The sequence below is a fragment of the Bemisia tabaci genome, chromosome 4 (genome assembly GCF_918797505.1).
Source record: "Bemisia tabaci chromosome 4, PGI_BMITA_v3".
Taxonomy (NCBI): domain Eukaryota; kingdom Metazoa; phylum Arthropoda; class Insecta; order Hemiptera; family Aleyrodidae; genus Bemisia; species Bemisia tabaci.
The window spans coordinates 25,211,498-25,228,533 of NC_092796.1; the positions used below are offsets into that span (position 1 = coordinate 25,211,498).

The window sequence follows — 17,036 nt, forward strand, 5'->3', positions numbered from 1 at the left end:
TCAAGGTTGAAGATCAACTCGGAAACGTCTTTACTCGCCAACCTTTCCTCTTCCGTTTCATGAGTTTGGTACATGTCGCCACACTACAACTGGCATGCCGTAAGTAACTTACTAGTACTTCCCTTCATGACCGATCACAAAATCATGTCCCATACTCTTACCACCGGTACACGATGAATTTTCACTCGAAAGCAAAAAAATATTCCTAGTTCTAAAAGATATAAAGTTGCAATTTGATGACCTTGTTTTGCAGTGTTTGATATTATCAGTGCATGTACTTCACAATTATTTTTTAGAGACTTTAACGCAGGGTAGAAAAGTAGAAAATGCTATTTCTCTGTGGCTGTCCTTAATTTTAAACTTAAATAATAGGAAATAATTGTGAAACATCGCACTTTTAGGTCCTTGTTTTGCATTGTATCATCAATGAATATATTTTACAGTGTTTTTTAGATACCTATATTACTGTAGAATGGGGAAGTAGAGAGTGCTGTTCTACCGTGGATTTTCCTTCTTATTTAAACTTATACCGAAGGGGGAAAATTTTTAAAAAGTCTTTATTAATTATATTATTGCGTATTTTAGAATTAAATTAAGAAAATTTGAAGTTCTTCTCAAAATCTTTCTTAAAAGCGGGAAAGTAGTTTTTTTAGAAGTATTATACAACATCTTCACACAATAAAACACTGAAAAATGTGGTATTCCTATATCCATTGCACCCTAAAATTTGGTATTTTCCAATAAGAAAGAATGGCACCGTAAAAGAAGCTTACATAGAGTTTCATGCGTCGAAAAAACCCACTTAATTTTTTGCAATGGGATAAATAAAATAAATATTCATTCATTTAATCACACCGACAATTCCAGTCAAGGCATTTTCATTTCAGGGTCACTTAAGAATTTTCTCCGGAAATGCCATGGAACTATTTTATTTTCTCGCTGATTGATGGTCTCAAACAGTCGCGACGTTTATAAATACCTTTGACGTGATTCAATTGACTCCTTCCACAGAGAGACGCACGGCTGTGAAACTTCCTTGAATGAAAATTGTTTCCAACCAAATTACAAGAAACAACAAAATATTTCGCTCAACCTTTTCAGTAGAAAAAATGACGGGAGAAACCCGAAAATGATTTATATATTTATATTTCTTTGCATGGTTTTAGCTTTGCGAGGAATAAAGCTGCACTTATTCAGCAGCATTCTAATGCATTCGATTCTTTTTTCCTGAACTCGGTTAAGTTCAACATTTCTTTAAAGCAAATCCCCAATGACCTAAAAAAATGAAAATACATTTATATATCTATTTTTATTATTTTCAATAAAATGTCTTATGGTCCCAATCCAATTCGCAAACCAATCATTTCGTAGGAATCCCAAGGTCACTAATTTTTTTATTGGACACTTGCAAACATTCTTCAACCTCCATTCAACTTTCCGCAGCTTTAACGCCAACAGTTTACTATATCGATGAACCGCTTAATAAACATTTATTGGCCCTCGTATACTGCCGGTGCTAAGGAAAAACGCCGAATCAGCCTTCAGGCGTCGCCAAATTTCCTTTGATAAAACAAGAATGATCCGGTAAACTTATTGACATATTTATTCTAATTTTTCATATTATTTCGTTCGCAATTTCACCTGAATTTCCTGAAAATATCAAGGAAAAATATCCATAACCATCCTCCAAAATACAAATTTTATCGGAGAGATCTCGGCGAAATTCGAATTTTCACACGACGTTTTTACTGCCGTGCTGGGAAACGCCGTATGAACATTCGAGAGTTGCCAAATTTCCTTCGATAAAATGTTTATTTTGGAGGAAAGCTATGCATATTTTGCCCTGAGATTTTCAGGAACTTCAGGTGAAATTGCGAACGAAAAAATATGAAAAATTAAAATAAATACGTCGATAAGTTTACCGTATAATTCTTGTTTTATCAAAGGAAACTTGGCAACGCCTGGTAGTTCATACGACGTTTTCCCCTAGCACGGCAGTATACCTGCCAATTGCCAATCGGCTGGTCCAAGGCGCGCAAATTCATTCCGTCGAAAGTGAAATCCGGAGCGCCCTTGAAAATCACTCCTCATCACAATCACCCTTAAAAAAAAAGGCATCCCTCCGCTAAATTGGTAAAAAAATCAATCCCCGGCGAGGGGAAGGTTTTGTTTCACGACGCAGGGCCCATTTGTGTTTTTTTGTCCGTGCCTTTTCTTTCTCCGCGTTTTTTGCGAGAGTGCAGGTGGAACAATGTGTGTTTAAGGAGCGATGCGCCGCATCACAATGCTAAAAAACGACACCCCCTCCCCATCCTCCTCGGCTCTCGGAGCGCGACTGCGCGGCCAAGGGTCCAAATTAATTCTCGGCCAAATGGTTATTCATTCATACTCCACGCCGCTCCGTTCTGCACCGCACAGTGTCTAATTTGGCCGGATCTGGATATGTGGAAAATGGACAGGTCCAGATAGGCTGTATTTCTATGAGTATGAAATGAACCACATTTTGCAATAAGGAACAGTGTTCGAAACTCACCATTGAATTTTAGGAGCCATGTGGCGCATCAAGCTCGATTTTTAGGCGTATTTATCACATCATGAGCTTGCTGGTTGATCATTACACTAATTTTTGTGATATTCATAGAGTTTGAAGCAAGTATTTAATTTCTCTCCAGCTCAATCAATCGCACGAAAATGTATTCACATTAAACAAAGATTAATATGCAAATCTTTGACAAACATATCTCAACGCCTTAATCTCGTCTTCAGTTTCCATAATTGCAAATTTTTGGGCGTCCAAGCTAGTGCTTCTCCCCACAGCGCGCCGCACCTGAAAAATTATTGATAGCCTTTTCTTTACCTTTGTCTCTTTTCTAGTTAAAAAATCAGTTCATCCCTTAACACAGTCTTTCCGAGACTTCCTTGAAAGTTGGCAGCTACGTTTGATTATCTAATGCCAAGACAATTGGCAGGTAGGGATTCAGAGGAACATCTTAGTGAGAATGCACACCTTTGCCTTTGAGCCGAGTGGATCCGTTACCCCAAGTTGCAAAATAAGCGATTCTAAAATCTGTACACAAGGGATATCGGCGAGTTTTTTGCAGAGACTATCGGCGCCGCTCGAACCGGTTGCCCTGTTCCGTTCGGTTCTTTATTTGCACATTTGCCGTTCGATTGGAAACCGCTTGAAAGCAAGTTTTTCACTAGTTCTTGGAATGTGAGTTGGTTGCGGGTCACAAAAAAGTCTCGCTGCACACGACGAAGAGCTCCTTTTATCTTTTACCCTAAAATCCACGAGTTCCTCTTTTCTGGGTCAATAGCGGTCACAAAAAAAACTGCTCGAGTCCCAAGTGTTGGTTTACGTGTTCCAGATTCTAATTTACATCTGTTCCAAGGCGTTTTTAGCCAGGAAAAATTTCAACAAATAGACATATAATGCATGGTGAATGCTCCCCTTTCCCTACAGAAACTATCTGAACCCAAGAATGAGAGAAAAATTTGTTTTAAAAGCAATTTCAAAACAATTTTAACGGCAAGGAAGCATTCATGAAAATGTTTAAAAATGTTGTGATAACAGGCTAAAAATGTGAAACCCGCATCAAACGGCCGAAGAATTTCACGGAAGTTTGGCTTGTGATGATTTCTTTCCTCTTTTTTCAACATTTGAAAATCGAATCCTCAATATCTCTATGTGTCTTGCGGTCCCTCAATCTTTGAAAACAAATTGCATACAATAATTAACTTTAAAAGAATTAATTTTTCAATAAAATTTGTCGAAATCTACATCCCTAAACGGAATATATGTAGTCCTCGAGAGTGGCTTTCGGAGACCGCAAGCATGGGTTGTGTCTCCTAGAGTCCCTTTATACTGAGAGTCAAGACAACACCCCCTCATGGGGTTACAAACGGGATTAAAGATTACAGAAATTGAACGTTTTTCGTAATCTTTGATCGGCCCATTCTCAAATTCCTTTCTCCGTTCCTTCTCTCATTCCGTTTGTTCCTTGCCGAACCCGTAATTCCCTGGTCCATTCCAGATTATAATCTTTGCAATTGGTGAAAATGTAATCCTTATTCCCGTTCGTGACACTGTGAAGGCCTAAAATAGGGAACCAATCAGAAATGGATTCACATTGTCTTGACTCTCAGTATAAAGGGACTCTAGTGTCTCCAAGAGCAACTCTTTGAACCGGAGCCTTCTCTCGCTGCGGATGATGAGAGCTGCATGCTGAATGGACCGATTGGTTTTTTTACAATCACGTGTCCGATTTGGATTCGGAGGGCTTGCGACAGCGGAATGCCGCGGCCGAGCAGGAGCAGGGCGATGGACAAAAGCGAGGCCACTGTCTTTGGCACTGGTAACCTAGAACCCGTTATTTGGTGGCCAGGGGGCTCCGGGCGCCTCGCAGTGACGTAAGACCCAACCTAACCTATATTCGATGACTCACGCTTCGAATTTGCATGAAACGCACGGGGAGCGGCCGAAGACACCGCATTTGGGTTTGCCAAGTCTATTAAAGAGAAAGTTTAAAAATAGCCGAGCGGATGTGTGGTAGTGGGTGGTTGTGCGGTTTTTAGGTCAATTACCTAATGCCCGGTTTCGATTGATTTCAGCCAGCTCGATGCTTCATTCATGAGATCACGGATTTTGCTTTTCCTCCTCTTTCAGAGCTTCTCAGGACGATACCCTGCCTCGAGAGACAATGCTAAATGCGGCTCGTGGGTATGAAGTATGCGATCGAGGACATTTTGGAATGAAAAAATTGCAAAGGAAATTGGTTGGCTTAGACAACCCTATGGGTAGCTATACTCTGATCGTATTAACGAGTTGTACCGCTCCATCCTACAATTGAGATGAGGTCAAAAATAATTCTTCTGGAAATTATATTAGCGTCTCGTCACATTAATATGCGTCACCCACCGTCAGAATTTGATTTTTTTTTTTTTTTTAATTTAAACGAACTTCTGCTTAGAGTTGATAGCAATGTAAGTGGTCGCCAGAGATCATACTCGGATTTTTAGATGCCAGCCTCCCGTATGAAGTACTCCTTGATAGTTTGGTCAGCAGTCCATTCTCTGGAATAAATAGGTTCCGCGTGCAGACTGAGGCTCTCAAAATACACCTTTAATTTTTCAGCCAGGTCTGCAAAAACACCTCAAAAATCTCAAGATCTTATGTATGGTATGTTCTAAATCGATAGTGAAACTGGAAAAACATGTATCATAGTTTCCAATGTTGCTGACCTCATGTTGGTCTTTATTCTCTGCATGGAAAACTACATAGATCATTTCTCGAAAACTCCGGAGATTTTTCCTCTCTGAGTGGAGAATATTCTGCGAAAATTGCAAGCCAAGATTTTGGTTCGTTCTCTTTTTAAATAATTAAATCGGAGGATAGATTTTGAAACACCGCAACCGAAATATGCATATTTGCAGTTTCACATCGAAATGCATTGATGGATCGTCGACCTGACGATCTTTGTATTGGAACATTCAACATTCCCACCGATGAGCCTCTTTGAAGCCTCCAGTTTGCACGTGGAGAAGAGCTTTATATCTGGACGGGTTTTGTCCTTCTTGAGTCTTCGGTCCTCGATTTTGTCTGCGGGTCCATCACTCACGGCTGCATTGGCAGGGCCGGAGAGCCAAGTGCATACACCTACTCAGACTAAACCGCACCGTCGCTCTATTTTACACGGCGCGACGCTGACCCAGCAAGAGTAAGTTCTTATGAAATCGGCCGATTATGACCTACTTTCTTGCCGTGACATACTTTGCGCTATTACACTATATTACCTGATATTACGCACCTTGTGACTGAAGCTAGTCGAGATCGTCGCTGCAGAGCCTGTGGGCAGCTCTTCTTGTCTTCGCGGCGTCATCGCTGACCAATAAGAGCACTCCATTTTATCAGCTATCTCTTGATGACTTTTAGCATTAGAACACGCAAACGCACGTTAAGATGATTTATCAATACCAGGTAATAAAATAACCCATCAGAAGTTTCTTTTCAAAATGTATTTACTGCGACGGAGCACGAGGACTGATTTTATTTTTCCGTGTATTAATTCGCAATACGATGGTGCTAACTGTTTTTCGCTTTCGCTTTTAAAAATTACAAATCCATGGGAAAATAGACAATCCAAAACTCAATATCGTATAGAGTTTTGAACGCGAGGATAATTTTGCTAAACTAATCTGAGGCTATGCGTATCAAACTTTTCCCAATGATTCTTTCTCCCCCTCCCGCCGCTCACTGGAAAAAAAAAAAACATCGGATCTAGAGTCCAGACTCTTAAAAACATCGACAAGAATAAATACTCTTGATTCAATCAGATTTAAGCTTAAATCAAGAACCAAGCCTCTTAATTTGAGCGGATTTCCTTTTGATTTAAGCTTAAGTCTGTTTGATTCAAGAGTCCTTTTTCTTGTCAATGTTTTCAAGAGTCTGGACTCTAGATCCAATGTTTCTTTTTTTCTAGTGTTATTTCGTCAATTTTGCATTTTCAGGATGTAAAACTAACTGCAAAAGCATCGCGAGATTGCCACTTTTACATTTACCATTAAACCGTTTTCAGCCCCACGACGATGAGGTAATAAAAGCCAGCTGAATGAAAATAAATTAAAGGGGACCGCACGGCATTATTAGCCGTATCAATAGAAAATAGAGGCGATCATTCATAAAAAAAGCCAATTTTTGGGAGTAATTTGTCTGTTTTTTAAGTCATCCTGTGGCTCGGGCACTCGTTCAAAGTTTTTTCGGCAAGCCCGCCCGATTCAATGCCGAATCTTGTTTACTCTCAGCTCACGCGCGCGCGACCACTTCGATGATGAAACGTGCGAATATCACGCGAGTTCTCGCGCGAATCACAGCCTCGACGAAGCAGATGCAAAAATCTCAGTCACGTGACCACGCAAGAGGATCTCATAAAAAATTCAAACCACATCCGATTTAGCGCCAGATCGAGCAGTCAGCAGTCACAGGTTGCCTAATTGGGCGCATTTATGCCTGACAAAACTAAAAATGCGCACACAAACCCCACGCACATACTTCTTTTTAGTATATATACGTCCAACTGTGTCCGAACGTAACAATCCGTCATGATGCTCGCGTATGCAAGGGAGGGGGAGGGGGGGGGGGGTTATTGCAACAAAGAATAATCGGGCTAATGAGAAAAATTGTGAGGGTCAAGGATTAATAAACAATATCTGAAACATTAACACCAGATGTTTTTTATCGTTGTTTTCTTAAAGCACTCATAACAGCCTATATCGAGATACTGGAAAGTATAATCAGTTTTCTATCGGGGGGGGGGGGGGGATGTCTCATGATCTTGAAAACTTTATCATGCATTTAAAAATTAGTCCTGGAGTGCGCTTTCATAAACCGTAACTATGTGGTGTCCCATTGTAAAGACTTCTGACGCTCAGGAGACTTTAACGCCGGCATAGAAAAACAAACTTGCAAACAACGATACATCAAACGGGTGTTCTATCGCTGAGATTGTATCTATATCGATTGATTCAAACACAGCCTCAAAAGTCAATCGAGTAGTCTGTAGGAACGGGTTTTTGCGATTGATTTTTTATTCTTACAAGTATAATGAAAAGTGAAATTGTTAGGAATTTCCTCTTTTTAAGCTTTTCTAACTTAAATCCTAAAATTTTTGTTCGAGATTATGTTCTGTTATTTTGAACCAACCGATACATCAAACCACTGTCAAATACGATCCATTACTTTTTTCTAAGCTCTCAATAGGAATACATATTTTTCTATGGACTATTCAATACCCACCCACAAATTGTATAACACCGTATGAATTGGTTTATATCGGCAACGTAGCTGATCAGCCATCGGATACAAATTTGGGTCATTGCGCTGCGCCACATCTGAAGCACCAATCTGACTTTTTGACGCGTATTTTACCCGAAATCAATTGCGTCTTAACCCGGGTTCCTCATGGGTCTGCGCCACTTTCGAACGCCTCCTTTGACAGATTCATACTGTTTTCGAACCGGCCCGCCTCACGCTGCGCTGCGTAGTAAGCCACTTTCGTTTTGGCAAATTTCCGCATTTCTCCCGCGACAACCGCCTGTACTTCGCATCAGTTCGACCCAGTTTTTTAGTTGATTGGATTTTTAGAGAGGAGCTGACAGAGTCCGGTATGGACATGGTGCGGTGGTTGAACGACCTTGTGCGATGTATGGCGTGCAGAACATCGGGTCCACTTCAAATCGGTGTCTAAACAATATAAAGCATCTCAGTTCATTGATTTCATGATCCAGATCTGATGTTTTGAGACTCCCTTGACTGGGTTATTGCGTACTGTGGCGAGGCGTCAATAATAGATTATCGATATTTCTCTGTTTGAAGCTGTGGTTAAGAATCGATTATTAAATTATTCTTGTAAATACCCTGTTAATCGATCCGTTTCCAGAAGTATAAATGGCAGCTCAAGATCAATCGATTTATCGCAAAGTACGCCACGCCACTGATTGCGTATCATATGTTCCTCTTAAAACATTCTGATACTAGGCAGATGAATGGCTTTTTCGTATAGAGATCCATAGCATAGATCCATCTTATTACATGATATTAGAGTCGTTTTCGTTATATAAGTGGGGGTCTGCAGTTTTATTTGAGAACATGCATTTAATAATAAAAAAGTGATTTCGAACTGAGTGCTGCAAAAAATCTCAGTAAATAAAATTTAGTTTGAAAATGTTTTCTAATTTGAACTACGGTTAATTCAAAAAATTGTATGATGTTGATAATGCATCACAAAAACAACGACGCCGCCCACGAAATGTTTTTGTGTATTTAATTTGGTACATTCTCTTTTGCATAGAAATACGTATGCTAAATTCAGCACGCATGTTCTTCTTCGGGGAGCTTGCCGAGCCAAAGTCTAAGCTTCCATTTTAATTTTTAGTTGAGCTTCATTTTTCAAGTTCGATTTTATTTTGTCACGTGGCAACGATGCAATTGCACGTAGACACAAAAAGGGATAAAAAGAATGAAATGTTCTCATGACCTACACCAACGAATTTGAACGAATTTGAATCTGACGCGACAAAGAGAATCTGAAGACAGGTTGGCAAACAAATAAAACAAGCCGCAGATTCGCAGGATCTCGACGATGTCAAATTTGATTAATAACTCGGATTTAACGGTTTATTAAATGAGCCCATCAGTAGTAACAGATGGACTGATTTTATAATTATTCGCACCTTACTACTTTTAAGGTGTGTACAAGTTTGATGAATAAAATAGTTTAGGGAAAAAAAACCATTGTTTTTTTTTAAAAAAAAGTTATCAAGCGCGATCTTCAAAAAAGTCAATGGAATGAATTATGTAGGCAACGAAAGACGAACTCATGATCCCAAGAATTTTACAGAATTGTAAAAAAATTCACATTCATAAAAAAGAGTGCTCCTATTGTCATTCGGAGGATTAGATTTCAGAGTATTCCTGGTTCTATCAATTAAATATTTTCTACAGCAAGCAGAATATGTGCGGTATTTGCACTCTGTCAGGTCATTTATTTTCTCTCGCGCGACGATCATTTTTCGTTTTTTTTCAGTCTTCCTCATAGAGTAATCTTGGTGGTCTTTCGTCGCACGATAATTTCATGGTGTAAGGGAACAAGAGGATATTAAACTGCGGGGCTGACTCCGGTAAAATAGCAAGGGTCGTTTAAAACATAGACTTTTCACAAATTAAAAACTGTCTCTTCCTGCCACAAAATAAGCATATGACCACCATACCTCGGTTTTAAACCCTTTTCAAACCGCGCGTTAACTTTCACAGAAGACGCTTCCGGATGCATGCAGTGTTCCATGGGTCCTGATGTCAGTGTTGGCATTACCCGAGGGTGATTTTATCCACCGTCCACAGATAAAGATTAATATATAAAATTAATGCAGATAAAAATTAATGTTAGTGGTTAATAGATTCCTGATCATAGATGACTCTCCTTATAAGCAACCAGTACCTCTGTTCTCTGTGCGTGATTTCTGTCAGTGATAATCAGAAATCTGGCGGCCGTTTGATGAACACATTCAGAAATCTAGTTCTGGCTACTAGAATCCTTGGAGAGAGTATACATTGAGGAATCAAGTAACTAAAGAAACTCATAATAATCATGTCTCAATAGGACCTCTATTCGCTTTCGGAGAAACTTTTCGATTTTTATTTTCAAAGAAATACGCTTTTGCGTAGCCCATCTACAAGAAACGGTTTGCCTATCTTCTTAAAAGTCGTTTCTCTCGGATTTCAGGTGTCCCTCATATTTTAATGATAACCGCACTGGAAAAAAATTCTCTTGGATCTAGAGTCCAGACTCTTAAAAGCATTGACAAGAAAAAATACTCTTGATTCAATTTTGTTGGTTTTCTCGGATTTTTGTTTAAATCGAGAACCGAGCCTCTTAATTTAATCGGATTTCTTTTTGATTCAAGCAAAAATCCGATTGAATCAAGAGTATTTTTTCTTGTCAGTGTTTTCAAGAGTCTGGACTCTAGATGCAAGCGACTTTTTTCCAGTGCGTCCCAGTGAATTTAGAAAGTTTTCTGCGAACTATTCAAGTTTTCTATACATATGCAAAGCGCACCCGAGCGCTCTGCGACACCTAATCGACATCTTTGTCCATCAAGACAGAGGTCATCCGGTAAATTGCACCTTGAAATAGCATCTCAAATGACACGTACCTACGACTTCGCTTTCTAATCTTTTGGAAGTTCTTGACTATCCATCACTAGTTCTTGACGAAGGTTCCCCCTCTTTTCCTCTTGAGACTGAAGAAAATCCAGGCGAAATTCGGACCATGCGAGCCCTCGGGGATTCTAGTTTGGCAGCATTGTGTCTGCGGGAGTGAGCTCGGCGGGCCTGCGACGAGACGAAAAGGAACCCTCCTCCACCCCTAGGGTCCCCACCACCACCCCCATCCCCCGCCAACCGCGACTCAGAGTAGACAGGTATTATCCACCGACGAAATCATTTCGGAGTGAGCAATGGCTCGTCCATGCCACTATGCGTCGCGTGTATAAAGAATCATTGCGCTAAAAAAAATGCGGGGGAGGGGGAAGGGGGGGATAATGCAGATTTATAGAGCCTGTCGCCGCCTTCACTCTCGGGCAAGGTTCTCGGACATCATCCGCGCGCCCCACAACTACCCCTCCGCGCCGCGCCTCCCCGCGAGACCCCTGTTGCTCCACCGGGAAGGGAGCAAGGAATACGTCATTTGACACGAGACGAGGTCGCTTTACATATGGACTATCATAAACGGTCCGCTTTCAAAGGGCAAATCGGCAGTTTTTGATCTGATCTTAATTGTTTTTCGCTTCAAGCCGTCACTCTCTGAAGGACTTCTTTCAAACCCTTAAATTCAAGTCCGCTTAAAGTGTTCCGCGACTTCAAGAAGATATGAGTTCTTAAAAATAAAAAAATCTTTGCTAGGTCGGTTACTTGATTAATAAATTTATCCACGGTGCTTAAACAAAACATTTGTCATTAACACCTCAGAAAATAGGTATCAATAGAAATGTACTGATAATGAAAAAAGCAAAGAAAGAATTAATTAAATCTGCAGATTAACTCGTCTAAAAAGGGGAGAGATTTAATGGGAAGATTTCGAATTTTGGAAAGTCAAAAATACATAATAGTTATAGTTGAATGAGATTGTTGCACTCAAGAGATCTAGGCCTAGGCGTTCGAGGATATTTTTTAGTAGAGTTAAAACGGCACGAAATCACGATGTACACATTAAGATACATATAATATAGACGTATCAAAGATATATTCATTTGAAAAACTGCTAGCTGTTGATTCTTGACAGAATTTTCGATCACCTTGACACAAAAAGTACTGTAGGGGGTCTACATTCCAAAAGAGTTCTTCTTTTCTTCTTTTCCTCTAGTATAAATTAGGCAACACTAGCATGCTCATCCAAACCGAAAACGAATGAAATGGAGCATTTTTATGGCGTCGAGGAATGTGCGCTATTCTGATTCCAATGGGTGGCCGAAAGGATGTACAACTGAAATTTATTTGTATGGAGGTAGACAGTATGAGAAAAGCGCCGAAGATCAAAGGACAAATTCAAACTAGAGGTTAAAAATTTGACTGTCGTCTTCAGTCAAGTTCATGAGTCAACTCTCTGACTCTTAATCATTCTTTTACATAATTCTATCTACCGATCGCGGACTACAATTACTTGATGAATGTTGACTGGCCGATGAAAATGCGAGCAACATAGGGAGTTCAATTATGGTCTACTCTTTCTCAACGGGCGATTTCTTGCCTATCCTGATATTTGAAGGAACTTTTCTCACCGATCGCTCGTTGCAGTTCTCTATGTAGTTTCTGCCAAGCTTTTTAACTCGAACAGCCTGAACGCTGTGTATAATTTTCACTTTAATTCTTCGGTCGAAATTCCTCAAAATTGAAAAGATTTTCCGTGGTTTTTTTTTAGAAGTATAACCAATCGTAATTATGAAGATTTCGACTAACAGGACCGAGTTTATCAGAAAGAAACCAACCCACATTTTCGGGGAAAAAATGAGATAAGAATGTGTTTGAGCTCTACTAGCCGTATATTTTCTCCTGCCAAAAACTGGAAGTCGAAAAACAGAAATCAGTTTGTGAAAAGAGGGGTTAAACTTGCACTTTACAGCTCTGCCGTGCTAGGGAAAAACGCCGTACGAGCCTTCAGGAGTTGCCAAATTTCTTTTGACAAATCGCGAATTTTAGACAAAATTTATGAATATTTCTTTTCGGAGTTTCCGGAGGATTTTGTTCGAAATTTGATCGAAAAAGTGTGAAAATCTCAAGGAAAAATATTTATAGTTTTCTTCACATATAAATATTTTCTCATGGGCAATTTGGCAACATTTGAATGCTCATACGGCGTTTTTCCTTAGGATGGCAGAGCAGCTGATTATAAGGCTAATCTAGCAATGCATTTAATCACCCTGGAGCCGGAATTACCATCCATTCCGGTGCCAGACGCCGGAATCCACGGCAGAAGCATCCGTTCGCGTGGTGAGAAACATGGATTATCCGATCCGCGTTCTTTTTCGCTCCGTCGCCATTTTTTTTCCTGCGTTTTTTTTCGTCGCGTTCGAATAAAATTGCTCAGATTCCGGATTGTTCAGTCGCGGAGTCGTCAGGTTCCGACAAATATTTCGTTCAATAGCCCACGCTTCTTATCTGTCTTACTCGGCCAATTTTTTCTCTCCCTCATTTTGTGCTTATTTCTTTCTTGCCTGAACTCACAATTTTCCGCTTCGTCTCCTCCGCCCTAACCTTGACATTTGTGCAGAGATGCCTCTGAAGCACTCCTCGTCGGCTTGAAACACAATACTGCACAGGCACCGGGTCTCGCAGACATCGATCGCTCGATCTCACCCCTCGACCGCTTCTGATGATCGTTCGATTTCCTTCTGCAAATTTTAATGGGTCTATTGCAAACTTCAGCTAGAACAAAATGAGGAGTTGCTTATCAGAGAAAATGGCTCAAAAATTACAATAAGCGAATAGGGAAATCCTAAAATATACAAACCGGAATTCACGATCTGATTAAGAAATATGCCTTTTTTAAACTTCCCGCTTCAAACCGATACCACGGCACGGGTGATCTTTTCGTAAGAGGAGTCATTGCGCATCCAACTCCTGCGCACTAGGATGCTACACAATTTTCAACATGATTGACATATTCGCGCGCAAATCGTGAAGAGAGCACAATCGGTCTTTATCAACGAGAGGAAGATGAAAATACGCCAATTGATCAAATTTCGTCTCATCACGTGTGTTTTGGCGGGATGGCGTCGGCAATGTTGAATTCCGCAGCGAATATTCCCTTTTAGGATAATCCTTTAGGAGTAACACTATTTGCTACTCTAGTTGCTACTTTAGTTGCTACTTTAGTTGCTACTTTAGTTGCTACACTTGTTACACGTAAAACGAAATGTCAGAGGTTATCTCCTAAAATTGTGGTATCACCCCAATTTGTTGGATGATCAAGGACATTTCAAACGAATTGTTGTGGTATCGTAACTCGAGTTAGGGTAGTACCGCAACAGTTGGGTTAGTGACCTAATTTAGTGGTGTACTGCCACAATTAATTTGAAATCCCATATCATCCAATAACCCCTAACTTTGTTTAACGCGTAAATACTCTTTCGGATGTGAGGAATTCGAAAAGGCCTTTGCAGCCCTTAAGTTTTTCCCAATTTATTTTGACTGACACAATTTGTTTCTGTTTTTCTGTTACAGAACTCGCCGAAAAATTTTTCACAGGCTCGCCACGGCATATGCCAGCGATAAGCACCCTCCCGTTCCCGTACTGCCTGCCAGCAGCGGACAACGCGACAATGAAGACTAGTGACAGAATCAGACTGACTCTATTCAAAGCTGTGCTCAGGAGAGCCGTCACAGGTGTCCTCCTCTCCTCCATAGGCCCTGCCGCCGCCTGACCTCTCCAACGTCAACGCGCTCCGAACGCACAGCCCCCGAAAAACCCCACCCCCATGACGTTTGGTCCCCATGTAGCGACGCGCTGGACCCTCAACGAGACCCAGACGAGTAGATGAACTCTTGAGAAGACATGCATCCCCACCAAGGAAGATTAGCCTCTCAATCAGAGAGGATTTGTCTTCCGGCTCCTCAACACTGGCTGGTCCTGCAGGATGATTCCGACCCCCTCAAACATTGCTCCCCAAAACGATTGTTCAGAGTGATGCACGTGTAATTTTTCTCTTGGATCTGAAATTCTCTGCGCTTACACTAGAAAAAAGCACATTGGATCTAGAGTCCAGACTCTTGGAAACATTGACAAGAAAAAATACTCTTGATTCGATCGGAATTTTGCTTGAATCAAAACGAAATCCGCTTAAATTAAGAGGCTTCGTTCTTAATATAAGCTAGATTCTTATTGAATCAAGAGTAATTTTTCATGTCGATTTTTTTAAGAGTCTGGACTCTAGATCCAATGTGTTTTTTTTCCAGTGTAATTTACTGTCAATGAATGATCAACATGTATTGCATAAAAAACTTTTTCCTCTTGATACGTGGGCCAAGAAAATCAGACTCAGGAAGCCGCATTGAATTATTTGTATTTTCGTTTGTATCTTCGGTCGCGCTTCCGCTGTAAAAACTAATATTACAAAATTTATTTGAAGTCGATACTGTCCATTGACCTTTCTATTGACGTGTAATTTTCAATTTAGCACAATTTGTGAGCAAACTGGATGCATTTGTGTAAGATCTGTATCAAGTACTTCACTTTAACTATCGTTTTGTAGCAGGTTAAATCTGAACTCTCAAGATAAATGAGTTTTTCGATCTTCTTTTTTTCGTTATATATATTTTCGATGTCAGCTTATCATATTGAATTTTTGCACGATGGTCCCTGTTTTGTTAAGTCTCGAAAAGTTTTATCATTTTTAATCGTTACATTTTTAACTTTCTCCGTATATTTGTTCCTCTTTTTGTCCAACCAATGAAAGGTATTTTTCAGAATTACTCCTACAAAAGAACGATTCAATGAGAGACCATCTCCGAGCTCCAACAGATGATCTGCTGACAACAGTTAGTCGGATTTTCACCCACATAAAGTATTTTTGTACCATTTTCCTTCTTTTGCTCTATGAATCCGACTCTTACACTTTCTGTAAATTTCATTGGTTCATATCGCTCGGGTTTTCACTTCCTCTTTACTCGTGAAGTGAAGAAAATAAACAACCACGTTGAAAATGCATATTAGGCTTGAGTCCTCTCTAAATCCAAAATCAATAGATTTTGACTCTAATGGAAGAATTCTGGTTTAGCCTAAGAGTTTTGTATCCATATTCGAAAAATGAAAATAATTATTTAGAATTTATAATTCTTACTTTCTTTAAAAAAAAAAGACTGACAGCTTTAAAATTTAAGATTATAGAACACAAGGTAACGAATCCATTACAAGATATTGAAGTGCATTTTTCATCCAAATAAGAGGACATTTTTAAATATTCAAACCATCGGGATATCATTTGGCTCAATTCTACAAAAATCAACAACAGCTGCAGGATCTGCTCTTTCAAAACCTGTGTGGAAACAGAAACACCCGCTTGAAAATATTTCATCACTGTTTGCATTTGTGAATTTAAGTATGTATTAACGTGGAATATCTAGAATGAAGCATAACTGTAGGTAGGTGTACAATTTAAAAATGTTGGGACCACAATATAGTTCCTCACTGCATTTTTGAAAACCGCGTTACGACGGAATGTGAGTATTTGATTGTTTTAAAGTAGAATTCACTTTGCAGCAGCAAATCTTTAAAGGACATTTTATTTATTTTTCAACTGACACTGCCAGTAGTATTATGAATGAATAATGATAACGTTAGAGAACACAAATGAAGTAAAATTTTTGAGAAAGTTTATTTTTTAAGTCATTACTGTATCTTTTATGTTTATTTTAAATAAATTGAAAGGGTAATGTTTTAAATATTGTGTTATATTTTTCATTCCTCTAAGTATTATTGCCTTCGACTACAAGAAAAACATAATGTACCAAAAAAAAAACAGTTTAGAGAGTGCTGTGCGAGGAAAAAACTCAAAGATCTTAATCGGTAAAATTCTCTGACAATAGGAATTGGGTTTTTGGCTTCTTTTCCAGTGCCAATCTATGTAATAAGCACAGAGGCTAAAATGCCTGGAAACCATATAAAAAATATAAAAAAATAAGAAAAATAAAAAAAGCACAGAAACTGAAACTTGAGTACAACAGACTGTATAATACTGGTGTAATAGCTGATTTATATGGACCGATTTTAACTGAAAACGCATCAAGTTACATCAAGTTTGAACCCCAAAAAAAAGGGTTGACGTTTTATTCCTTGATCTGTAAAGCTCAATATTCAGGAGAACATTCGAGCCTATTTTAAGCTCGAATTTTTCTTTTTTTCTCGACTTTGAATCTACAATGAGCTGAAAATTATGACCAGTACGTCCATTTACCGTACATTTTCTCCAGACGACTTGATGCAATTCTG

At 39.5% G+C, this 17,036-nt stretch overlaps 1 long non-coding RNA gene across 1 annotated transcript in view; it reads left to right on the plus strand.

The window, feature by feature from the left end:
* LOC109039056 (uncharacterized) overlaps window positions 1-16,489 on the plus strand; it is a 38,047-nt gene extending 21,558 nt beyond the window's left edge. The window contains exon 2 of the long non-coding RNA XR_002009671.2: window positions 14,273-16,489. This is a non-coding gene — a long non-coding RNA (uncharacterized lncRNA). The remainder of the gene's footprint in view (window positions 1-14,272) is intronic.
* The last annotated feature ends 547 nt before the right edge of the window (window positions 16,490-17,036 follow it).